Source organism: Petaurus breviceps, unplaced genomic scaffold, assembly GCF_028583685.1.
Source record: "Petaurus breviceps papuanus isolate PSGF00001 unplaced genomic scaffold, PetGlider_PUasm1.0 185, whole genome shotgun sequence".
Classification (NCBI taxonomy): domain Eukaryota; kingdom Metazoa; phylum Chordata; class Mammalia; order Diprotodontia; family Petauridae; genus Petaurus; species Petaurus breviceps.
The window spans coordinates 5088393-5115807 of record NW_027185797.1 but is presented as its reverse complement, the minus strand read 5'-3'; the positions used below and the strand labels follow the sequence as shown (position 1 = coordinate 5115807).

The 27415-nt window shown below is 41.0% G+C and overlaps 1 protein-coding gene across 1 annotated transcript in view; it reads left to right on the top strand.

The window, feature by feature from the left end:
• ACKR4 (atypical chemokine receptor 4) overlaps window positions 1–27415 on the top strand; it is a 781696-nt gene that overhangs the window by 285256 nt on the left and 469025 nt on the right. The window lies entirely within an intron of this gene.

Sequence of the window (27415 nt, the reverse complement as noted above, 5' to 3'; positions counted from 1 at the left end):
GTGTGCCTCTTCACAACTACCCTGTGATGCTCTCTGGCCCATATTCCAGCACCTGGTAGGTGTCCTTATCTTCCTTGCCGCCACCCTCCCCACCCCTTCTATGGTTATGTCACCCTGGTGCCTCATATCTCAAGTGTAGACTGGAATTGTGTGTTGTGTGAATGGTAGCACATCAGGGGAGGGAAGAGGAGAAGAAGTGGAAAAATCATGGCATGCAAATAAACAATCTGATGAAGAGGGAAAGAAAATGGTTCTGTGGAAATTAACAAAGCTGAGATAAGTCAGTCTGTTCAATGGTGTTTAAAAGTCCCAGGGCTTAATTTCATTAAAAAGGGATTAGGCCTATTTCCAATCTGGCCACATGTTTTCTAATTTATATTCTCACATCCAAAGGAATAGGTGATTTAACTTTTTGCAAACCAGATCGGATTTCTGATACGACTCTGGCTGTTGGGCTCAGTAGATTCTGAAAGGAAGGAACCAAATTTGAATTTCAGTTTTAGTTTAGTTTGAAATCAAAGTTGTTTGTCTGGTTTCAATTTCATTGGAAGAAATCTTATTCTCTTCCCGATTCTGGTTTTCAATGAAAACAGTAACTGTGGGCCAACACTAGTGGTCCCCCTCAAATGGAAGATAAAGAATTCCCATTTGTAGAACTCACTGCCCAGCTCATGTAGAAATCATTGAACTGACAGTGGATGTGCTGTTTCGTGTGATTGATAGCTTGATTTGTTTTGCTTAATTGTTTCTCATTGTTAGAAGGGAGGATTATATGAGGAGGCATTATTGGAATGTGGAAATAATATTAAAAAAAACAGACTATCAACAAACCTTTTTTAAAAAGAAAGTAATGGATGAATCTAAGAGACCAAATTCTTTGCCATAGGACTCCATCTCTCATCTATGGGCAATTTTGCTGGCTATCTTCCATGCCTGGAATTATCTTTCTCTCTCTCTCCTCACCTCTTACTCTCTGCTTTCCTCCAAGTCTCAGTTAATATCTCACATCCAGCAAGAAACCTTTCCTCATTTTCCTTAATGCTAGTTAGTGTCTTCCATCTGGAATTATCCCCAATATATATCATATATATCATATGTGCGCATCATTGTTTGCATGTTGTCTTCCTCATTAGATTGTAAACTCCTTGAGGTCGGGGACTGTTCTTTGGGTCCCCAGTGCTTAACATAGTGCCTAGCATATGGTACAGAGTATATGCTTGCTGATTTAACAATATGGAGAAAAATTAACAAGACTTGGCAGTAGACTAGTGTGTGCAACAAAAAGAGAGACCACTCCAAAATTTAGAGCTTTGGAGCCCTGACAGGTGGAAATTCCATTATTGGTAAAAAGAAATTAAGTCAAAAAAGATTAATATTCAGGATCACGTGTCTGACTTTTCATATAAGTTAAATTATTTAAGGGCCTTGTGTTTTCAAGAATCCTGAAAGTGCATTTCAGTGGGGTTCTTTTTGGAAATGCCAAGTCCAGTTCTTCCTGGTACCCCCAAAGCACTGTCCTCTGATTCCTGTAGCTGGAACAAAATAATAACACAAGTGAACAACCATATGGAGGGGACACAAATGCATTCAGAATCCCAGCCTGAGGGGTGCTGGGGAAACGCTTACCTTATCTCAGCCCAAAGCTTGTCAGGGGTGTTTCATCTGTCCCCTCAAGGACAATTGTTTTTCAGGGTGCTACAAACTGATTAGTCTCCTTGGTTTGTTGACAACGTCCAGGTCTATATTTTGGCCGTTTTTAAAAGAAAGCATTACACAGACCAGTGGAGAAAAGGAAATAACAATGAAAGGGAAAGATTGTTGCCCTGCATACAAGAAAAATCCAGCAATGCACAGAACACATCTGTGGCAGCAGTTTCAACTTACTATTGCATGAAATGGCAAATGGCAAAAGGAAGAGCCAAATGCCCAAACCAATCTTTCTCTATTATTCTGCTTTGGTAGGACAGCTGAATAAGGGCCAGACTCTACTGTGGCTGAATCTGAAGGATCTAGCAACCCACATGACAAGAGTTTGCAGCCACTCAATAACATTCTCTTCTTAATTCTTCTCAAACTCCCAGAACAAATTGGTTGGGGAAAATATACATTATATTATGATATATATTATGTTTTATTATTATATATGTTGGAGAGAGAGAGAGATGGAGATATCTCTTTATTTATATCTCCCCTCACCAAATTGCATATATCTATATTCCTTCTATATGTATACACAAAATACATCTGTGGATATATTATTTAAACAGTTCTCTAAGCCTGTAGATTTTTTATGGACTGCTGACACATACACACATATTTGTGTATATAGAAATAAAATATTTATGTGTTTTTGTTTCTTAGGATATTTTACCATTAGATTGGATTAAATAATTAAATGTTTACTTTGTGCCTTGTCTTTGCCCTTCTTTCTCTTTTCTTCTTGGTCACATAGTTGGAGGCTCCAGGGGTTTCCACACTCACAGCAGCCTCTCTTCAAGCAGAAGAGAAGTTGCTTCCCCATGTAGAATGTATTGCTTATGAGTGCCTTGGGAAAGAACTATTGAGGAAAGCAGTTCTGCTGGTAAGAGGGAGGAAACTTGGGAAAGGAAAGGGGTGCTGCTAGAGGCAGGGTGTTGGTGGAGTCATAGAATGTTGGTTCTAAAAGGAACCTTACACTTCATCCAGTTTAGTCTCACAGATGAGGAGACAGAGGCCCATAGAGATTGAGTAGCTTGCCAAGGTCATACAGACACAAGCTGTATAGTAGTCCTGGGTAAGTCACTCAAGTCTCAGTTTCCTCATTTGTAAAATCAGGATAATAATAGCACTTACCTCACAGGATTGTTGTAAAGATCAGATAAGACAGTATACTTAGTGCTTTGCTAGCCTAAAAGTGCTATGTAAATTCTAGCTATCATAGAACTGGTTCAGTGGCTGAGCTGAGAACCCCAGTGTTCTGGCTCCTAGTATGGTGCTCTTTTGGGAGAAGGGAGTTGGATATTATTGAAGGATATCCATAAGTGATGGCAGTCATAGCCACAGGCCATTACTACAACTAATAACTGTGCCAGCCATATTTTCTGAAGAAGACATTTTTGAAGAGATTGAATTGAGAAAGAAAACAAATTAACTTGATATTAAGCCTAATGTGGTATATATTTTACTTGCTGTGGCATACGTGTATGGAAAGTAATTTGATTTTGGATGGGAATAGGAGCCCTTTTGTCTCACACTGTAACGTATGACTAACTAACTTGGATTATGAATCACATCTGCCATATCTGTGAATGGCTTCACCAAATAATGATGTGTCAAGTTTAACTTGGACTTTTATGGCAGATTTTATGGGGAGGAAAAAGATGCCCACAGTTATTTTCTTGGCTGTGATTAACATTGTTGTGGACTGTATTTCCACAAATGAAAACACCACCATTTTTGCACCTTTGGGTTCAGTTGACACCTCTTATTATCTTGCTGGGTTAAAGAATATTTTCCTGGACAATTTATGCTGGGTAAGGTCTGGAGTGTTCATCTCATTCTTTTGCTAGAAATGTTTTACCTTTTGACTTCAGAATTCCAGGGCTCTCAGTCTAAAAGAAAATCACCTCATCCATTTTACCTCCCACGCCTTTTCATCAGCATAATACATGTTCACGAAAGGCTTTTCAAAGATTTCTGGGACAGGTGGGTTACCCACCTGCTGTTGCAACCATTTGTGGTTGGAAATATATGGACTGAGTGAACCATTTACAAACTCTACAGAGTTGTCCTCTTGGGAATTGTCAACCACTTTTCAAAAAATCTCTTGGGGGTAAATTCTATTTGCTGTATTTCTTATTTCTTATAACAAACTTAGGATAGTAACCCTGTTCATTATTGGCAACATTGTTAACTTATTAGGTATATTTCAGAAATCCAATTCAGCAGTCATAAAAATGAAGTGAATGTGATCATTTTCTGTGACCTCCAATGCATATTTCCTTTGTATTTTCATAGAACAAGGGAGATAGCTTCACCATAAAGGTCAGATTTGCTAATGTTTATATGTCCATTCCAGAAGCTTGTTTTAGAAACTGTTTTCAGCAGATGTTCCAATAAGTGTATTTGATTACAATATTGTCCCTATGGCACCTTAGCACACATAACAGCCACATAATTTTTTTTAAATTGCTAAGTCCATAAATTTTCATCTTCATTTGTGCCTATATCCAATTACTATAGAAGAAAGTTACCTTATCTTTGTCACCCACTTTTTTTTGTGGGGATGGGGAATCTTTTTATTTATTTATTTATAACATTTAAAAAACATTTGTATTTAAAGTTTTGAGTTCCAACTTCTATTCCTCCTTCTTTCCCTCCTTTCTCCCCCTCCTTGAGATGGTAAGCAATCAGATATAGGTTATACATGTGCACTTATGTAAAACGCTTCCATTTTAGTCACTTTGTACAAGAAGACTAGAATAAAAGAAAAAGAAGGAAAGAAAGAAAGAAAGATAAAAACAGCCTGCTTCTGTCTGTATTCAATCAATATCAGTTCTTTCTCTAGAGGCAGACAGTATGTTTCATCATTAGTTCTTTGGGATTGCCTTGGATCATTGTATTGCTGAGAATAGTTAAGTCATTCATAGTTCATTAAACAATATTGCTGTTTCTGTGTACAACGTTCTCCTGGTTCTATTGACTTCACTATGCATCAGTTCATGTAAATATTAACAGAGTTTTATGAGATCATCATTTTTATCATTTCTTATGGTATAATAATATTCCATTACAGTCATGCCACAGTTTGTGTAGCCATTTCCCAATTGATGGACATCCCTTTGATTTTCAATTCTTAGCCACTTCAAAAAGACCTGCTATAAATATTTTTGTACATATAGGTCCTTTTTCCTTTTTGGATGTCTTTGGGATATAGATCTAGCAGTGGTATTGCTGGACCAAAGGTATGTACAGTTTTATAGCCCTTTGGGCACAGTTCCAAATCGCTTTTCAGAATGATTGAATCAGTTCACAACTCCACCAACAATGCATTAGTATCCCAGTTGTCCCATATCCAAGGATGGAAAATCTTTATATTCCATTTTAATTTGATAGAATCAAATGAACTGGACTCACTTAACATTAATTTAATAACTTGCAAGACTTAAAATTGAATTGAGAATTTTGGAAAAGCCTGTAGTTAATTTGTCAAAGACATTGCTAGGTCTTATTTTCCCGAGGCATGATTCTAGAATCACTAGTAAGATTCCTTATCTCTTGAAGACCTCTTCCTTTCCTTTTCCTTACTGAACAAGTTATCTCACCACCTTGTAAACAAAACCTGAATGAAATTACTTTTGGCTTAAATGTTGGCCTGGTCATGTACCATTCTATTTTGTTCTGTCCTGTTCTAGCTCATTCTGTTTGTTTCAAAAAAAAGCTGATGGGGCCCTTTTCAAATCTGGGTCATTCTCTCCCTGTACCGAGGGCCAAATGTCCTTTCCCTTTTCTCCATTCTGGGTCCACATGCTACACAGTTCTGATGGCTAATCCTCAGTGGGAGTTCTGTGAGCTCAGCTGAGAGAATAATTTAGCTTGGTCTGTTCCCAGCACAAAAGGATCTGCTATGGTCTGTTAAACCCTAAATGCTGGACTGTGTGCAGCTGACATTTCTGAGGTACCTCTATGGGCCTGTGAGTCAGTCCTTCTTCCCTAAAGAGCCTAAGCATGGAAAGAGGTTTTTCTTTTGCCAAAGTTCTTTGAAGCCTTGATTCGGCTTGTCTGTAAAGTTTCCACTTTTCCCAGGTTGTTTTCTTCAATTCATATACTTGAACTTTGCTCTGATTCTGTCCTCAGTCTCAGGGAGAATGAGAAATGCATCTCACTTTGAATGCCCCTTTATTTTAATCTGACCAGTGTTCTTGAACCTGATCTTGACAGCATTCCCCCACTAGACTGAGAGTTCTGTGAGAACAAGGACTGTGCCTGATCCAGACTTTGTTCCTCTGGTATTGCCTTGTACAGTCTTCTACACTTAATACATATTTATTCAATTTTATTGCGTGACATTTGAAATGATAACTATGTATTTTATGCTTACTTTGACCTTTGAAAAGTATAGCTACACCTTGAGGTTGTTACTTCAGGTGAATTACTTCACTTTTGTGGGCCTTAGTTTCCTTCTCTGCAAAATAAGGGGTTTGGAATAGATGATTCGCTGTGTGACCTTGGGTGAGTTATTTCCCCTTTCTGGGTATGCCCCAGCTTCCTTATCTATAAAATGAGAGAAGTGGACCAGATGACCTCTGAGGGCCCTTGCAGCTCTAAATTTGTTATCACTTATCTGGAAATAGTTTAAGACATGTAAGTAGGCAGTTTTTTCTTTTCAGAAAACCTGGCCATGACACAGTCTAGATTCTTACACAAAAGTTCATTGTACCAAGATTCACCACTAAAGAAGTCAACTACACAGAACCAATCAATCAGTTAATAAGCCTCATTTATTATGTGCCATGAACTGAGTCTAGGGCCAAAGCCTAAGTGCAAAGAAAGAAATAATCTCTGCTAGAAAGGAGCCTACATTCAAATAAGGAGTGGGAGGCATAGTAACAAGCACATAAACATAAACAGCATAAACATAAAGTAAATGCATATACATACAATACATATATGTGTATGTATATATGTATATGTATGTGTATATATGTAGGTATGTATAAATATATATATATAAATAACAGGTAGTTAGAGAGAGGGAGGGCAGGGGAATGATGGCATTAGAGGAGATCGAGAAAGGTTTCTTGTAGAAGACAGTGTTGAAGCTGTATCTTAAAGACAGTGATGGACTCTACGAAGGGAAGTAAGGAGGGAATGGAATATGAGATGGCACAGCATGTGAAAAGGCATGGATAATGGATATGGGAAATGGAATATTGTGTGAAGAAGAGAAAGAAGGCTAGTTTTCCTGGGTCACACAGTGAGGGAGAGAGAATAATGTCCAGAGGGACTGGAAAGGTCTGTTGGGACAAGGTTGCAAAGGGCTTTAAAAGCCCAGTATAGAGCTAAATAATTGGAGAAATATTAATTGTTCATGGGTAGACTGAGCCAATATAATAAAAATGACACTTCTACCTGAATTAATTTACTTATTCAAGTGCCATACCAATCAAACTACCAAAAATTATTTTATAGAGCTAGAAAAAATACTAACAAAATTCATCTGGAAGAACAAAAGACCAAGAATATCAAGGGAATTGATGGAAAAAATGTGAAGGAAGGCAGTCTAGCGGTACCAGATTTCAAGCTATATTACAACGTGGTAATCATCAAAACAATCTGGTACTGACTAAGAAACTGAGTGGTAAATCAGTGGAATAGATTAGATACACAATATATAATAGTAAATGACCATAATGATCTAGTGTTTGATAAACCCCCAAATCCAAATTTTGGAGCAAGAGCTCACCATTTGACAAAAATTACTGGGAATACTGAAAAACAATTTGGCAAAAGTAGGCATAGACCAACACCTCACACTGTATACCAAGACAAGTTCAAAATGGGTAAATGGTTTAGATATAAAGGGTTATATCATTAGTAAATTAGAGAAGCATGGAAAAAATTACCTGTCAGATCAATAGATAAGGGAAGAGTTTATGACCAAGCAAGAGGATCATGGGAAGTAAAATGGACAATTCTGATTATGTGAAATTAAATTTTTTTTGCACAAACAAAACCAATGCAGCCAAAATTAGAAGGAAAGCAGGAAACTGGGGAAAATATTTACATAATTTTCTATGATAAAGGCCTCATTTCTCAAATATATAGGGAACTAAATCAAATGTATAAAAATAAGAACAATTACCCAATTGATAAATGGTCCAAGGTTATGAACAGGCCATTTTCAAAAGAAGAATCAAAGCTACCAATTGTCACATGAAAAAATACTCTAAATCACTATTAATTAGAGAATGGAAAATTAAAACAACTCTGAGGTACTGCCCTATACATATCATATTGGAAAATGACATACGGGAGGGTATGTGGGAAAATAAATACATTAATGCACTCTTGGTAGAATTGTGAACTGGTCCAACCATTCTAGAGAACAATTTGGAACTATGTCCAAAGGCCTATAACACTGTGTAAACCCTTTGACCCATCAATACCATTACTAATTCTGAATCCCAAGGAGATCAAAGAAAAGAGAAAAGAAACCATATGTACAAAAATATTGAGAGAAGCTCTTTTTTGTAGTGGTAAAGAATTGGAAATCAAGGAGATGCTCATCAATTAGAGAATAGCTGAACGAGTTTGGTATATGATTGTGATGGAATACTATTGTGCTTTAAGAAATGAGAGAAATGATTTCAGAAAATCCTGGGGAGACATTCTTGCAAAGTGAAATGAGCAAAACCAGGAGAATATTGTACTAAGCAGTAGCTCCACTGTAATGGTCATCAACTCTGAAATAATTAGCTACTCTGCTCAATACAGTGATCCAAGACAATTTCAAAGGAACCATGATGAAAAATTATCTCTCCAGAGAGAGAACTGATGAACTTTGAGTACAAATTGAAGCATACTTTTTCATTTTCTTTATTTTTCTGGATTTTTGTTTTGTTTTTGCAACATGGATAATATAGGAATATGTTTTCCATGATTTCACATGTATAATTAATATTGTTTTGTTTGCCTTCTCAATGGGTGGGGGGAGAGCCAAAAGAGGCAGATAATTTGGAATTCAAAATTTTGAAAAATGAATGTTAAAAATAAATGAATTAAAAAAAAAACTAATCAGAAGGGTTTGTATTTTATCCTAGAGGCAATAAGATGCCATTGGAGTAAATTGAGTAGAGAAGTCATTGGTCAGTTTTGCATTTAAGGAAAATTACTTTGGCAACAATGTGTTGAATGGACTGGAGTGATGAGGGACTTGAGGCAGGGAGACCAATTAGGAGAGGTGATGAGGGGCTAGACTAAGGTGGTAGCTACCTGGATGAGTGGAGAGAAGGGATTGGACGGAAGAGATATTGTGGAGGTAGAGATGACAGTGATAGACTACCCAGATGGCTCACATAATGGAATTTTCAGGACCCAGTGGCTGTGTGTTTAGCAAATGTGCTCTCTCTTTTTTTCATTTTATGCTACATTTTGCCCTGCTGGATTTCTGAGTCTCTATTCCCTTTCAACCCAGACTAGAAAAGGGGACACCTTCTGGCCTTGAAACTAGCTGATGAGAGAAGGCTGATTTCAGACTAGTCCTCTGGGCTGAGCTAAGGTCACTTTGTAGGCCATGTATAGAATGGTCTCAGAATTGAGTGCTCAGGAATCCTTGCCTGAGTCTGCCACATGCCCAAGACTCCTATGGCATCTGACTTTCCCCTGTGTATTGTCAGTAGTTGACAATGAGCTTATGCCATGTAACCTCTCATGTAGCCGGAGGCTGGTGAATTGGGGCACAGGGTATGTGTGTGTATATGCACACACACTCACATGTATATGTACATATGTGTACTTATATATGTGTGTGTGCTTATGTGTGCATGCATCAATATGTGTGGTTATGTGTTTATGTGTGAGTGTGTGTGTGTGTGTGTGTGTAACACAGAAAAATAACCTGGCTGAGAGTACTAAGACCACAGGAGAAGTCATCTGCAAAATGAAAGGTCTGGACCACATGATCTCTAGGGCCCTTCCCAGCTCTAAAATTCTGTGATCTATAAATGAATGGTTGCTATGGTAACCCAATTCTTGTTTTAGAGTAAGGACAGGAAGAGGAATAGAAAATGGCATCGATCATGATCATTTGATAACTGAAAGAAACAGGCAAAACAGCCTGACCCTACCTTTTAATATAAGAGACTCAACTGTACACAACATTCACCCCAATGGATATGCCAAGTGTTGCCTTGGGCCTGCCATGAAAAAAGAAAGGAAGTGGTCCTTGAGTGCCCCAGGCAGGGTCTGTGTTGGGTTTCAGCCCCACTCACTCCCCCATCTACTTTCATAATCTGAAATTATTGGGTATTTACAGAACCCCATCATGAGTACTATCAGTACTGTTCCATGAAAAGAAACTGAGACCAATACAGAATTCTCCTTTTTTTACAGCGGCCATTGTTTCTAATTGAATATGATTACTGGTTCATGGTAATCCCAAGCTACCATATAGAATGCAGAAGAACTCACAGGAGGCTGACCTCTGGTGGGTTGCTTGAAGCTGGGGTATGGAGTGGTGTGGAACATCATGGCAGATTACATGATGGGAGGAAATGTTTGGCACCCAGCAGAATACTACCTAATTAGAAAAGGCTGAAGCATGAAAGCCCTATGATTATTAACTCATTAGAAGAAATAGGTCAACAATATGCCATCCCGCTGACTTGATGACTTCCTGGAATTAGGATTGAAGGAATCTTCTTGCTCTCTGCTGAGGTAGTGAGCTCCCCATTACTAGAGGACCTGCACAGGCTGGATCACTACTTATTGAACAAACAGTAGAGGGTGATATATGGTTCAGGTAGGGGATTGTGTTCCTCCAACTTCCTAAGGTTTTATGCATGCCGGTGGCAATGATGATAACAATGATGGCTACTTTAAGATTTGCGAGATAAATATTGTCTTGTTTTATCTTCATGACAGCCCTGAAAGGGAAGTGCTACTATTATCTTCATTTTTATAAGTGAGGAAACTGGGGTAAATAGAGGCTAAGTGACTTGCCCAGTGACATGCCGATAGTGTCCGAGGCCAGACTTAAACTCATGCTTTCTCAGTTCAGTATTCTACAGATCATAGAGCGAGAGCTAAAAGAAACTTCAGAGGATGGAAATCTAGTCCAACCCTATTGAGTAAGGAGGTTAACCTTCTGAGATCTCTGCATTCTCTAAAATGCCTCCAAGGGCCTTTCCATTTCTAGATCTGTGCCTCTATGAGCCTTCAGTCCCTCATCAATCAAGACATTTAAGGACTCCCAGGCACTGTGCTAAACTCTGGATTTATGACCTAAAAGCATAAACAGCTGTTCCCCTCAAGTTAATGTAGATTTGAATGGGGGAGAGAAAAGGTACACAGGAGGTACACACATGAGAAATGCTGAGTAAGTGGAAGGTAGCCTTAGAGGAGAAGGTAGGAGCAGAGGGAAGGGGCTCTAGTAAGGTCTTCCAGCAGAAGGTGATGCTTTAGGGAAGTCTTGAAGAAGGAGGTGGAAGTGAGAAGGGAGAGGAATTTCAGGCTGGGGAACTTATGGTGCAAAGTTATAGAGAATAGAGATGGGAGGTCCTGTATGCAAAACTACAGGTAAGGTCAATATGGCTGGAATATAGAGTGTGTGGGGGAAAGAAATGTGTAGGACAACTGGAAAAACGAGGAGAAACAAGATTGTGAAGAGCTGTAAGCAGCAAACAGAAGCATTTGTAGTCATGTCAAGTCAACGAGCATTTATTAAGCAACTGCTGCATGCCAGTCATTGGGCCAGCCACTGAGAATACAAAGAAACGCCAATCCCTGCCCTCAGGGAGCATACAACCTAATGGGAGAGACAACATGAAAATAACTGTACAGACAAGTTGTAGATAGCATACACTGGAGATAATCTCAGAGGTAAAGCATTAGCAATTAAGGAAGAATGGGAAAGGCATCTTGCACAAGGTGGGGGTTTAGCTGAGCCAGGAAATCCAGGCCGTATCACTGAAGAGGGAGAGGATTCCACAGATGGGGGACAGTTGGTGAAAATGCCCAGTCAAAGATGGAGTTTCTTGTGCTTGAAAAGCAAGGTTATTTGATCCTAAAGGTCAGAAGAAAACACAGGGGAGTGATTGTTGCCTTCCCCATAGTGAACCATCCTTTTGCTCATGGTAAGTACTGACTCTACCAAATATTTTCTTGACATAATTGTTCCATTGGATTGATGTATAATGTCATAGGTCAAAACAAAAACTCAGATGAACCAAAGATCAAGCAATGCACTGCTGGCTCTTCTAAAATACACTTATAGCACTTGGAGGCACAAGACAGGCGTGTTCATAAGCCCAAGTTTTTACATTTTTGTTCTGTATGTAGCATATTTCAGAGAGAACACCACAGTGAGCTACTTTCATTCTTGCTGCTCAGTCCTGTCTGACTTCATGACCCCATTTGGGGTTTTCTTGGCTAAGATGCTGAAGTGGCTTGCTATATCCTTCCCCAGCTCATTTGACAGATGAGGAAACTGAGGCAGAGTTAAGTGACTTGCCCAGGGTCACACAGCTAATAAGTCTCTGAGGCCAGATTTGATCTCAGGAAGATTAGTCTTCCTGACTCCAAGTCTGGCATTCTATCTTCTGGGACACTTGGCTGCCCACAATACCACCATCTGCAACATGCTCCAGCATCAATGCTGAATATGGCCTGATGGGGCCTTTGAAATCAGTCCCTGGAAGTATTCAAAGAATGACTTTGTCATTCTTTCATTTTCCTGGAATCAACAGGACTCCCTCTCCAAGCATAATTCACCAACTTTCTGAAGGGAGCCTAAGGCACTAGTACAACAGCCCTAGGGGTGAATTCTATTCCTTCTACATAAACGGGAACAGATAGTGCTGGGAATGATTTCAAGTAATCTGGGAGAAAAAGCCCTGACACCAAAGAAAAAGCTTCAAGGTCCCTCCTGGGGAAAAGGACTGGCCTACAGAATGAGCTCTCAGAACGATAGGAGGAACTTTAAAGATCATCCTCTCTTAGTTAAAAAACAAAAACAAACTCCCCAACTTACTGCTCTGTGTCTGATGGATTTGTTAAAAAACAAATTTCATAAAATAGAAGCTAGCTATATGCTCAAATGGAGGCAAAGGTGTTCAGGTAATCCTCATGAAGTCTATTCCCAATGATCCACATGTATTATTGAAAAAGGACCATCAAGTACCTTTGGTGGATGTTCTCAACCCCTTTTAAGGTTCTTTTAAAAAATAATTTTATATATTTTATTGTAATATATAAAATATACAAATTTATTATATATATTTTAATAATTATCCAGCAAGCATTTGATGGTCAGTGGATAGAATGCCAGGCCTGGGGTCAGGAAGATTCATTTTCCTGAGTTCAGATCTGACATTTGCTAACTGTTTGACCACTCTGCCTCAGTTTCCTTATGTGTCAAATGAGCTGGAGAAGGAAATGGCAAAGCATTTTAGTATCTTTGCCAAGAAAATCCCAAACAGGTCACAAAAGTCTGACACAAACAGCAGCAACAAGCCTTTATTAGGAACTTACTATATACTAGGCAGTTTGATAGGTATGGGGAATACAAAGATAAATGTAAACGTAAAATAAGAAATGCAAGAAATCAATCTCTGTCTTCAAGGAGCTTGAGGCTGGGGGAGAGAACACACACAGATAACTAAATATAATGAAATACTTTGTAATCAAAATAATTTCTGAGGGCACATGTGACTCCAAGATATTCTGCATCAAGTAGGGGGTGGAAAAAACCTAATCAGTGCAAGCTCCCTTCACAAAAATATGGTGCAAGGAGAGAAGAACAGAAAAGATCACACTGTCTTCTTGACTTCCCCTTCTTCTTGTGCCTTTGCTCTTATTCCAGATCTGTTCTAGCTTTTTTTTTATTTGCAGAAAATGGATTTCAAATGTTTCTATTTGCCTCTGGCTTCCTACTTCAGTGGATAGCTGGATTTGAAATGAGAAGGCCTTGGTTCAAAACCTCTTCCTGCCACTTACTACCTATGTGACCTTGGGTAAGTCCCTTGATCTATCTGGGTCTCAGTTTCTTTATCTATAAAATTGGGGGTGTTGTACCTTTCAGCTGTGATCCCTGTAGCTCAGAATATTAAAGCCGTTGATTGCCTGATCAAGCCTTTACTTTGCCCCTGGGGTCCCACTGAAGATGGTCCCCTTGAGTGCAGTGGTTCCTAATTACATCTCCAGATAGCCCAAGAGATAGAGGATGTGGACCTTGATCAACTATCCTGATGTCACAATGAGTAAGAAGAGTGGACCTGAGACTCATGTGGGTTTGTGGGAGTGAGTGATTAATTGTTCCATGTATTTAAGCGGTGCAGTGGGTAGAGGTCAGGCCTGGAGTCAGGAAGACTCATCTTGAATTTAAATCTGACTTCAGATACTTACTAACTGTGTGACCCTGGGCAAGTCAATTAACTCCATTTGCCTTGGTTTCCTCATCTACAAAATGAACTGGAGAAGGAAATAACAAACCACTGTAGTATCTTAGCCAAAAAAAAAAAAAAAAACCCAAATGGGGTCGCAGAGTCAGACTGGATTGAAAAAAAAAGAATGAATCACAGCGATATTCATGGGCACCTTCCATGGGCAAGGGCTGTACTAAAATGTGGTGGCAGATAAAAGATATGTTAGACCTGGGCAGTGACCTCAAGTGGCTTCTACTCAGAGACAGGAAATAAGACATACTAGAAAAATTAAATATACATTGAAGATAACCATAAAGGCGCTCGCTGTCTCTCTAGAGAAGGTGTGCTAAGTTCACTCCTGTGCAGACTGCGCTGCTGACTCATCTCCCCAGGGCCTTCTCTACTATGCCACAAAAATGCCCTGCAAGTTCACTGCACCCCTGGACTTCTCACAATTGGAAGTACCTGCCTGCCCCCGTGTTTTCTCGCTCTGATTGGCTGGCTCCTACCTGTACCCCTCCTGTAAGAAAGGCTCAGGCCAAACATGTTTTCATTCCTCTCCAAGCTGCTCCAATTCGCTCATCTCAAGACCTTCTCTACAATAGTGAGGATCTGGGTAACTTCTCAGTGAACTTTTATGTCTCATGTTCCCCCCATTAGAATGGAAACTCCCTGAGAATTGTCTCATGTTCCCCCATTAGAATGGAAACTCTCTGCTTGCATTGTACTCCCAATGACTGGTACCTAGTAAGCACTTCATAAATGCTTGTTGACTTAAATGCCAAACAAGACAGTAATACTGAATTCAGGGGCTGTTGGGGAGGTTAATCTGTGGTTAAGGATGAACAGTTGTGTGCTGAGGCAATCGAGGGAGGGAGATGGTTTCCGGGATCACAATACAATCTGCTTTTCTATTTTCAATACTATTTACAGCTCAGGTCTTAGGGCCATTTCATTTGGAATGCTGGAGGAGACGGTGGGCTGGGAATTGGTAGGTGTGGGTTCCAGTCCTGTCCCCATGATCTATTAGTTATGTGATGCTGGGAAAGCTCTCCCAGCTTCTATGGGCCCAGTTGCTGTATTATTAAAGTAACCATAGCCTCCTGTTTCTGGTATAGGAGGCAGATACTCATGTCTAGCTTGTGGAATCAGTCTCTACACTCTAGTCACACCTCATAGATTTAGCCTTTGTTAAAATTATGTTCTAGACACTCTTAGACTCTGTGACTACTGTCACAGACCAGCCCAGTTGCTTCTACTCACTTCCCCAGTTATATTAGCCAAAAAGGCAGATGTTTGCCTGATGATGTAGCCATACACACAGCTGACCACCCTGCCCTTGGGAAAGGGTTGGGGCCAACTGACCCATTAAGCAAATAGCTCTTGGCCTCTGAGCACATAAGCAACTGAATAACTGTGTTTCAGATGTATTACCAACTCTCCTCCAGTCTCAGTTGCTTCCCCCTAACTCTCTGTTCTTTATTCCATTCTCCTCATACCCGATCTAGCTCCTCCCCAGCAGTGACTGGACTTCTCTGTCAACCTGACCTGGATTTTTGACATCATTCTTGTTCCAGCCAGATCTCATTTGCTCTGGTTTCCTCCAGTACCATCACATGCCATGAGTAAATCTCTCCTCCCAAATACCTCTGGAGGCAAGCTTTTCATCTAGCCACCATCTTGCCTGCCTAGATTACATCTCCAAGGTATTCTAAGAAGGGAGACTTCTAGGCATTGGTTAAATTGGCCTAGGAGTCAAAACAAGTGACTTGACCTGACCAATGAAGGAAATATCACCACTCAAAGCCAGCCTTTGGCTAATGCCCAATACACAGAAAATAGTTATTTCAATACTTTAAGAGTCAGTTAGATTCCGATTTCCTTGAGAGCAGGGACTGTGGGCACATAGTAGTCGTCACTTAACCTCTGTCTGTGTCATAATGGCACCTGTTTCCAAGGGCTGTCATGAGGATCAAGTGAGATAATGTTTGCAAAGCATTTAGCACCGTGCCTGGCACGTTTGTCGTTGTCGTCATTTCAGTCATGTCTAACTCTCCGTGGCCCTATTTGGGGTTTTCTTGGCAGAGATACCAGAGTGGCTTGACATTCCCTGCTCCAGCTCATTTTACAGATGAGGAAACTGAAACTGAGAGAGGTCAAGTGTCTTGCCCAGGGTCACACAGCTAGTAAGTGTCTGAGGCTGTATTTGAACTTAGGTCTTTCTGACTCTGGACCCAGTGCCCTCTCCAATGTGCCACCTCGCTGCTCCACCTGGCACACAGTGGGCACTTAATACATTCTTATCTCTCCCCTCCCCCTTGGTCAGGGTCACAAAGAGAATAGTGTCTGAAGTCAGATTCAAATGTGTCTTTCTAACTCCAAGTTCAGCACTCTATCTACTCTGTCATATAGCTGCTCTTAGGTAGAATGACTAACCACTCCTCCCTACACACAGTCATGGTGTCTTACAAGGTGGCATGTATAGGAGTGAGCAGAAGGATCGATCACATGATTTTGTACAGGAAGCGATTTTAGAGTTCCAATTTAATCCAACCCACTCATTACACAAATGAGGAAACAGAAGCCAGAGGGGTAAAGGGTATAAGTAACAGACCTGGAATTTGAACTCAAGTCCTCGGACTCCCAATAATGAACCACAGGAGCCTACCTGGGACTTTCAATATACTTGCTAGGAGAACGGATAACTAGGCCCGAGTATGGGCAACCCAGATGTGCTGCTGGTGAATTAAATCTCCTTGCTCTGGTCGGGGTTGAGTGACTACAAAGTTGATGATCTGCAGAAGGGCCTGTCAGGGTGATGGATCTGTTTGGTGACCAAGTTCAGGCTTTCGTGAGAACACATAACAGAATTGAACTCACTAAAAAATGAGCTGCTATGAAACTGGTGTTGGAACGGTCTCTGTAGTATTGTAGATGTGGAAGCACTCTTGGTGTTTATGATCACAGGGGGAGGGTGAAGAATTGTCATGCACCCCCAAAGCACGGATGCCTCCATGCTTCAAATGTGACTTTGGCTGTGGGAAGTTACTTCTCAGAGACAGCATAGTTCTTTTTTTTTTTTTTAAAGCAATCAGGGTTAAGTAACTTGTTCAAGGTTACACGGCCAGTTATTTCTGGGTGTGGTGCTAAGTATCTAAGCCTGGATTTGATCCAGGTCATCCCAACACTGGAGCTTGTGCTCTTACTCGCTGAGCCACCTGCCCCCCCCCCAAAGCATAGTTCTTTTCTTCCCACTGGTCAGTTTGTGGGAGAAATACACACAAAATTGGGGCTTGGAGGCAGATAAGAGCTTAATAGGAAAGTCTTTATGATAGTTGGGTGTTTGAATCCTCATGATGAATCATTCAGTGGTTCTCGGTCTGAATACATCTGGATGGAGACTGTGATGAACAGAGTTTTCTCTTGGGGGAAAGCCTCTGGGTTTACCTGGTCTTGTCCTTAGGGGGCAGATAAGAAGACCACTGCCCATATTTCCTCCCACCTTGATTGGACATGTTAGACTTGAGCTCCTCTGGCTGTCTCCACTTTATTCTGTATCATCTTGGATATACATAGTTGTTTGAATGTAGTCTCCCCCTGTAGACTGTGAGCTCCTTGAGGACAGGGGTCTGTTTGTATCTTTCTTTGTGTTTAACAGAATGCCTACCATGTTTCCCTGATAATAAGACCTATCCCGAAAATAAGTCCTCCCCTTACTGTGTAAGATTCCTCTAAAATAAGCCCTCCCCCGAAAATAAGCCCTATTGAGATTGCTACTGTAGTGAAGGTGATCCCCTGCGCTACACGCTACATTACAGTACCCTCTGTATGCACCGTCCCCGTTCCCCCCCTCCGTGAAACACACGCCATGCTCCGAGCTGCATCCAATCAGAGCTGCAGCAGTGAGTGTGTCATCCTGTTCTTCCCCAGTGATTTGCTTATTGAATAAAGGTACATTTTTTTGTTCACATTTACCTGTTTACTAAAATTGCTGTCAATGTTTATTAAAATAAGCCCTCCCCTGAAAATAAGCCCTCTGGTGTTTTTCTGTCCAAAAAAAATAATAAGACAATGTCTTATCGGGGAAACACGGTAGCACATAGGAAACAATAAATGTTTGTTGACTTACCTTGCGTTGCCTTGCCTTGCCTTGTGTGCTAACAAGAGGCATCAGAATGGGACTTCAGTGGAGCAGAAAAAATCATTTTTACTAATAAATTAGCTTCTTGTTGTTTGTGGTTCTCTGGAGAAGAGTAGCCATTTATTAGCTGAGGTAATATTTGATGATTCTCTGAGGCCTGCCAGTCATAGAAAAAGTGACTGAAGGTGGGCACCTGCTAGGTAATTGAAGGTGTGCAGTTCATTTTGGAATACTTATGAAATTTTAGCCTATTCTATTTTACTGATAAACAATAATGACTATAATAGATTGAAGTCAAGAGGACTACTTATAACTCAGAATAGCAGTATTACAATATGTGATTCTGATCAACTAATTTACTAAGAACTCTTTCCTGTTGTTAGATAGTCTAATTTTAGTATTTATGTAGAGTAACATGTAGAACCAGGTCATATGGGGGAAAGCATAGATCATCATCGCACATAAGCCTCCAAAGAAAGGACACTCACTACTTACCAAATAAGCTCATTCCACTTTTGGACAGCACTAATTGAGATGGAAAATTTTCTTTATTCAAGTCTTAATTTTGACTCTGAAACTTCTCTCTGCTTGCTCCTAACTTTGCCCTCTGAGTCAAGGAAATGGGAACCAGGGGAGTTGGAGGCCTTTGTGGTATCTCATTGTATGGGCAGCAGTTCTTGTCCTAGGTGGCATCTACCCCTTTTGGACACCAACCTCTGAGCACCTAAAGTGAAGACTAAAGCAGAAATGGAGGAGGGGAAGGACATACCGTGTTTCCCCGATAATAAGACACTGTCTTATTAATTTTTTTGGACAGAAAAACACCAAAGGGCTTATTTTCAGGGGAGGGCTTATTTTAATGAACATCGACAGCAATTTTAATAAACAGGTAAATGTGAACAAAAAAATGTACCTTTATTCAATAAGCAAATCACTGGGGAAGAACAGGATGACGCGCTCATTGCTGCAGCTCTGATTGGATGCAGCTCGGAGCACGGCATGTGTTTCACCTGGGGGGGGGACGGTGCATACAGAGGGTACCGTAATATAGCGTGTAGCGCAGGGGATCACCTTCACTAGAATAGCAATCTCAATAGGGCTTATTTTCGGGGGAGGGCTTATTTTAGAGGAATCTTACACAGTAAGGGGAGGACTTATTTTCGGGATAGGTCTTATTATTGGGGAAACATGGTATATTGTGTAACACAGAGTTCCTTGCCTCAGAGAGCTCTCTGCTGAGTGGAGAGGAATGAATGAATAGAAAGGCATTTATTGAGCAATTGCTGTGTGCCACGCACTGTGTTAATTGCAGAGAATCCTAAGACAAAAGAGAGGGCAGTCTTTGCCCTAGTGTCAAGATGACTGGAAGTCTGGGGCAGCATGACTGAGGCCAGTCCAATGTGGTAGTCCTTCCTTGTACCAATAAAACATGTGAATCTCAGGCTTGGGCTTCAGGTACTGAAAACACTTAGTCTTCAGGGCCTGCCTGGCCTATGGTCAGTGGAAGCCACTTGTAAGAGGCTGGCTCACTCTTTCCTATTGAACCTTATTCCCACAACCCCTGTTCACATCACAAGTCATACAATTTCTGAAACCCTGGTCATAGACATCAGACCATTGACATGCCATGACATCTTGGTTATTTCTAGGGGGACTGAGCTCAGCCTTCTTTATCCCTTCAAAGCTCAGAGTTATGACATTTGCTCTCTGTGTTTCCAAATGGTCTCCATGGCATTTCTTGCCTCAGAAGCTCAGACTTTCTTTCCCCCAAAGGCATGAAAGAACCTGTGACTCAAGGACACTTTAGAAACCTCCCTGGATGAAACAAAGCTCTAAACCAGCTTGTTCAAGCAGCTGAACTTTCCCAACAACAGGCATTGTGGTAATGTACCTTGGCCCCTTGGGGCAGCCATTTACAATGGAGAAAGTTCAGTTGAAGGTTCACTGTTCCGGGTTAGTAGAGGTGATATGCCAGTGGCTGAAGGAAGTATTATTAGGCTTAGGAGATCATTTTAAAAGCATATCACTAATGCGCTTTACATCAAGATCCAATACTGACCAAATGAGGTTGAAGATACAAAATGACTGGCACTAATGTGCTTCCAGAGCAGTTAGGATGAGAGCACCATCATATTGGAGCCGTTTAAAAATGCAGGTGTTCTCCAAAGAGCCTCTGTGGTTTTAAATGAATGAAGAACTCTAGAAAGTCACAGGATTGTAGATTTGGAACTGCAGAGAATGCCAGGGCACATCTAGTCTGAGTACTTCATCTTATAAATGAGGAAACTGAGGCCTGGAGACGTTAGGCATTTGCCTGTGACGTATACCTTTAATTCCTTAATCACTGACAGCAGGTTCTGTTTCATTTCTGTGTCTGTGTCCAGTCCATAAGGGGAATAATCAGTGCTTGTTGAATTGAGCTGAATTGGACTGAATAGGATTAGAAGGAAAGTACAGAATGTGATTTACATGGGGAAAATACCCATACTGAATAATCATAATCCTGATTCACATGCACATGGCCCTTTAAGGTTTGTGAGATATTTTACATATTAGATCTCATATGATCCTTACAAAAAATCTTTGAGGTGGTTGCCATTTTGCAGATGAGGAAACTGAGACTGACAAAAGTTAGGTGACACACCCAAGGCCACACAGATAATAAGTAAGTGTCTGAGGCAGGATTTGAACTTGGAGCTTCCTGACTCCAAGTCCACTGTGCCTCTTAGATGCTAACAATCAAAGACACATCGAAGTACAGTAAGTTAAATGTTACCCATGTAACCTGAAGGAGTAGAACAAGGACAAAGGAGGGAGCTCCCAGAGGGTGGCCTGGGCCTTCCCAGGTTCTATAGCCCCATCTACAGAGTACAGCTGGTCCTATGTGGCACCTCTTGCCCTCGAGAGACAGGAGGCCAACAGAAGAACAGCAAAGACACCACCTTTGTAGTTTCCTCCCCCTTCTCACTTGCTGAAGAAGAACAGTTGTCTGACAAAGTGAATCCTTTACAAGGAGAGACTCCACCAAGGGGCAGCTTATCAAGCCATCCTGTCACAAGAAGCCAACACCCAGCTGGGGGGAAAGAGAGTCAGGCACTGGAAGCTAGCACCTCACTATAATGATACAGTTTCCTGCCTGGGCATAATGAGCTCCTATGGTGTCATTTGGCAGAGTGATAATTAGACTCTCCATTCTCATGCACTCAAAGGGAGGGGTTGTATGATTTTCATGGAGGGGCATCTGTGGAGAATAAGCCATAGGTGTGGGACTGCCCCTTTCTACCATTGTCTCTGTCAATATCACAAAACCCTTTGAAGAATCAAGCTGGAGAGAAAAGGGGGAGGTGGGGGGAAGGGGAGCACGAGAAGCCAATTCCTGTTGGGTGGCAATTATGTTTAATGGAATGGAACCTCCAAGACCATCATAGTGTATAGTTGCCTTACCTAAACAATTTCTTTTCCCATCATATAACAGATGAGGCCAGGAAACAAGGCAGCTTCATGATCGATGAGTGCCCCCAAGCTCTTCTGCTTTGTCATGCTCAGTGGGGAAAACCATCTTCTAACTAGTGAGCTGCTCTGGGCCCTTATTCTGGAGTCTCCTGAGGGTGTGTGCTATCCGTTTTCACGTCATTACAGCTCACAAGGTGCTGAGGGTTTATTTAAGGCTTAAGGAGGATCAGCAGCTTTCATATGGGAAGTTTCAACCCCCCTTCGGAGGGTGCTCATCAACCCCCCAAGAAATGATGCTCAGTGAGGCTGTATTGATTGGACATTTGGCAGCAGGATATTAGTGGTGCTTAGAATCTGTAAGTCTGGCAGTGGGCTACCAAGAGGTGAGATAGGAGTGGAGGCCAGGGGTTTCTTTTGACATGGAGGGAAGAGAGAATTCTGGGGCAAGGTGGGGTTTTAGCATAAATTAATTTTAAAAAGCAGCCTCTGCAAAAGATGAACAGATCACAGCCAAAGCAATTGTGAGGGCTCACAGTCTGTTGGGTTTTTTATTTTTTGTTCTATTTTGATGGGGACTCTATGGGAAAATCATGCTTCATATTTTAAATATCACAGAATTTTATCAGCTATACAGATAAATTTTTAAAAGGTGAACAAAGTAATTTTTAGATAGTGTATTTTAATGCCTGGATGAAATAATGGCCTCTGCTCCCCAATTCAATAGCCTGAGGTTATCATAAGAAAGATGATAAAATATTCATTTTTTTCATAATTACTCTCAGTTAGAGGTAACATAGAACGAAGTTTCTAAAATTGCAAAGTACCAGTCTGTGGAGGCAGATGCTGCAGGGGAAGGAGAACAAAGAGAAGGCTGAGCAGTTAATGAATGGCAGCCATTTCTAGGATGTAGTCTTCTCTCCAAGTTCCATTCTCCTTCCCTGGATCCATGAACTCATGATTATGGGGCATACCATGGTGAAGACCAGTGTATGGCAAAAGCCATCCTCTCCTCCGTATGATCTATTCCTGTCCAAATCTTTCCATACATCCTTCATAGGGCAGTTATACAATGCATGGCACCCTGCAGGTTCCTTTAATAGTGAGGCAACATGGTAGGCTGGAAATTGAACTGGTCCCAGAGTTACAAGAGAGCTGGGTTTAGATTTGTCCCCCTCACCAGTTGTGTGACCATGGGTACGTCACAAAACCTCTCTGAACTTTAGTTTCCTCATGAGTGAAGTGGTGATAGAATAGCACCCCCCCCCCATAGACCTGGTGTGAGGACCCAGTGATGTAAAGTACTGTGCAAACCTTCAAGGATCAGCTCTTGGGAAGCAGCTTGGCACAGGGAGTGAGGGGAAGGATGGCTCTGGAGGCAGACAATTTCTACTTGTGTGACCTTGTGCAAGTCACTTAACTTTCATGAGTTTCAGTTTCTTCATCTGTAAAATGAGGAGACCAGACCAGAGAGACCCATTTAGCCCTAAATTTATAGAGCTATGGTTTCCTGGATACCAGTGTAGTTCATTACTTAGACCTATGTGTATGTTTGTGTGTATATATGCATACATGCACACATATGTATATGTATACAGGTATGCATTTATATAGATAATACAAATGTACACATAAATATGTTATAAATTTATAAATATGTCTTTACATATGTATACACACAGATCTCTCTATTATATTTATGTATGTATGAGTGTATGTATGTATAATACTATTTCTTGGATACTAGTAACCTTTGGCAATATGATAGTCTATTTATATCTATTATGCATCTGTCCAGTCTCCTTTGGGGTCGCCTCCCATGCTATTTTTCTGAGATCATGGAGTGAGTTTTATGCTTTGTATCTTTCTAGCATTACTGGGATGTTTGCTTTTGTGTGTGTGTGTGTGGGTGTGTAGGGGTGTCTGAGAGCAGCCTGAGTTAAGGATCATTAAATGAACTTTGAAGTTTCTTAATCCAGTAAACCATTCTCCCAATCAACTCTGGCTGTAAGTAAAAGTTCATTTTTCAATGTCTTTCCACAATATATTCACAAATGCCCTAAAAAAGTCTACTGCCTATTTAATTGCATGTCCTAATTTGAACAATATTGATTTATTCAGCCACTTGGTTTTCCTTGCATGGATTTACAGGCCCCATCTTTGGAGGTTGGATCTTCTTGGACTTTTGTAAGATGTCCAGGGCAGACCCTTTGAGAAGATTCCCAAGGTGAAACTTCGCTCCACAGTCAAAAATGTTTCTATATAACCAATAAGTGATAGATATAGGTATTCCAAATTCAGTGTGTTCAAAACCAGAACTCATAATCTTCTCTCATCATTCTTTCAGTCACCCAGTTTTGCAACCTAGACCTCATACTCAGCAACTCTTCACTTTTACTCAACCCCATATTTAATCTAGTACAGTCTTGTTGATCTCCTTCAATATCTCTTGTTTTCCCCTCCCTTTGTCTGCTCACACCAGTGCCACCCTAGTCTAAGCCCTCATCACCTCTTGCCTAGATCATTGCACTAGCCTCCTGCTTAGTCTCCCTCTTTTTGGTCTCTCCCTTCTCTAGTCCATCCTCCTCAAGCTGCCATATTGGTATTTCCAAAAGACAATTTGGGCCATCTCATTTCTCTGCTCAAGAAGTTTCAGTGTATTCTATTGAGCCAGCTTGCTTATGCAATACTTGTCTCTGCATTCACCACTCCAGTCAAACTGGCATACTTGCTGTTCCCCCATACATGACATTCCCTCTCTCATCTCCAAGCCTTTGCACAGACTATCTCCCATGCTTGAAAGTCCCTCCTTCTACCTGTCCACCTTTTAGACCCCAGATCCCTTCAAGGTTCAAATCAAATGGCACCTCCTTCTAGCAACCCTTCCTAATTTCACTAGTTTTTAGTATCATCATGTAATACACTTGATTTTAGTATCATTATATAATACACATGATTGTCATGAATATATTTAATGATATATGCACATATATTCTGTATTACCTATAAGAAAGGAAAGTGTTAAGGGTGATTATGAGGTTATGGACCTAAAAGGAAGTGGGTTCCTTGATATTTGATGGTCAGTATAATGATATTTCCCAGACACCAACATGAGAAGAAAACTATAGGAACACAGAATCAGTAAGATCAGGTCAAGGTAACTCAAGGATGGACTGAGCCATGGACATCCAGGCAAAATTGGGCTGTTTCCTAGACAACCAAGAAATCCGCAGCTGGAGTTTGGGCTGAGCAAGTCCAGGGCTATGCTAATTTATGCAAATGATATTATAATGGAGTGTAGAACAAGTATATTTAGATAGGAGGGGAAGTTATGTGTCTCAAGAAAGAGTGAGATAATCAATCACAAAGCATTTATTTAGCACTTTCTATAGGGTAGGCAAGGGCTGGGCAGAGGCATCTAGATGGCTCAGAGGACAAAGTGCTTGGCCTGGAGTCAGGAAGACCTGAGTTCAAATCTGGCCTTAGATCTCACTAGTTGTGTGACCCTGGACAAGTCACTTAACCTCTGTTTGCCTTAATCCACTGTAAAAGAAAATGGCAAACCAATGCACTATCTCTGCCAAGAAGACCCCATGGACAGTATGATCCCCAGGGTCACGCAGAGTTAGACATGACTGAACAACAACAATATGCTGGGCACCATGCTGGGAACTCCTGGGGCACAAAAACACAAGGGTTCAAGAAGTTCACATTCAGAAGAGGGAGATGACAACGAACACACAAACAGGATAAATTTACGTAGAATGTCCACAAAATAAAGACAAGATGATTTAGCCGTGGGAGGCGCTGGCAGTGGGGGAGAAAAGGAAACAGCTGGAAGCTGACCCTCGAAGGAACTCGACATCCCAAGGGCGGGAGGATCCCAGACGCGGAAGACTGGCTGGGCAAAGTCCCAGAGGCAGAAGATGAAGAGGTGACAAGCTGAGTTCGTCTGAGTTCGCTGAGTGTGAAGGAGAGGAACAGGGCTAGTGGTGAAAAGGTGCAGAGAGATTGGAACTCGGGTGTCAGGGGTTTTACACGGCAAGCAGGAGCTTGTAGTTTGTCCTAGATGACTGTGGAGTCACTGGAGTCCATGGAACAGAGGAATGACGTGTTTATCCCTATGGTTTGTGGAAAGTTGGATTGGAGCCAGGGAGACCAACTAGGAGGGCATTGAAACAGCGCAGAGATAGGTGGTGGGGTCCTGCGGCTGTGGGAGTGGAGAGAGGGAATGCATGCAACTTTCATCTGAGGACTGTCTCCTGGCTACTCACGATTTAGAACAGCAGCAGCTGGAGGTGAGGTTCCCGGAGCCAATGGCCGTTACGGTGCAGGTTCGGGGCCTGAAGCAGCCATAAACCTTAGAGCAGGACATGGAGCTGGGAAAGGTCACATAAGATACAATTCCAAGGGCCCCATGAATGGGTCAAGCAAATAGGCACTTCCAGCTACTGGCAAACAGTATATAAGTAAAACCGACTTAAGTAAGCTCACAGTCTAGTCCTGAAAAAGCTATTGCAAGGGCATTGAGAGAAAATTATTTGTTTGTTTTTAAATTCAGCATTGAAATTTGAAGAAGAAAACAAGAAAATCACCACAAGAGAGCTTATTTATTGTAAATCTAATTCAAGACTCCAGATAAACTCCCTGAGAAGGAACAGGCAATGTGGTGTAGGGACAGAAATACTAGATTGGTCATTGAGAGAACTGAAGACTAGTTGAGGAGGCAGCTGGTGATGCAGGGAGTAGAGCACTGAGCTTGGAATCAGGAAGACCTGAAATCAAATCCAACTTCACATGCTTACTAGCTATGTGACCCTGGACAAGTTACTTAACCTCTGATTGTCTCAGTTTCTTCAACTATAAAATGTGGATGATAATAGTAGTATTTACCTCACAAGGTTGTTGTGAGATGAAAAGCACTTAGCACAGTACCTGGCCTAAGACAGGCACCATATAAATGCTTATTCCTTTCCCCTTCCCTTTCCCCAATCTAACTGATCTCTAAAATATCCAGGTCTAAATTCCGTGAATGGTGCCCACTTTAGTGGGAGCCATAACTGTGGTCTGAAGTCAATGACTTGCCTTATAGGATGGGTGTGAGGCCCACATGAGATTGTTGGAAGGTACCTTGTACTTTCCAGTGCCATCTAAATGCCAGTGGTTGATACTTTTAGTACTTGGGCCAAGTCAGTGATTTCCTATAATTTATATGGTACAAGCATTTATTATTTACTATTTGAGATTTTTGTAATGTCAGGCACCTGTATTAAAGATGACCATTGGAACCTGTGCCATAATAGAGGGCTTGCTTAGATGTTCTGTTTAAAGCAGACACTCAACTTTTTTGGTTTAACTTTTTGTGTCCTGGACCCTTTTGGCAGTCTCAGGGGAAGCTATAGAGTCCTTCTGAATCATATTTTTAGGTGCATTAAACATATAGGATTATAAATTTATCAAAATATTAAACAAAAACAATAACAACAGACCCCAAATTAGGAACTTCTCATTTAGAGGGTTTTGTAATATCATCTATCCATTCACCTATATACCTGTCATAATCATCTACCTCCCTACCTAAATTTCTCTGCCACCTATGTATCTATGTGTCATCTATGTACCTATATGTATGCATGTAACTATCTACTCTATCTATCCATCCATCCATCCATCCATCCATCCATCCATCCATTCATCCATC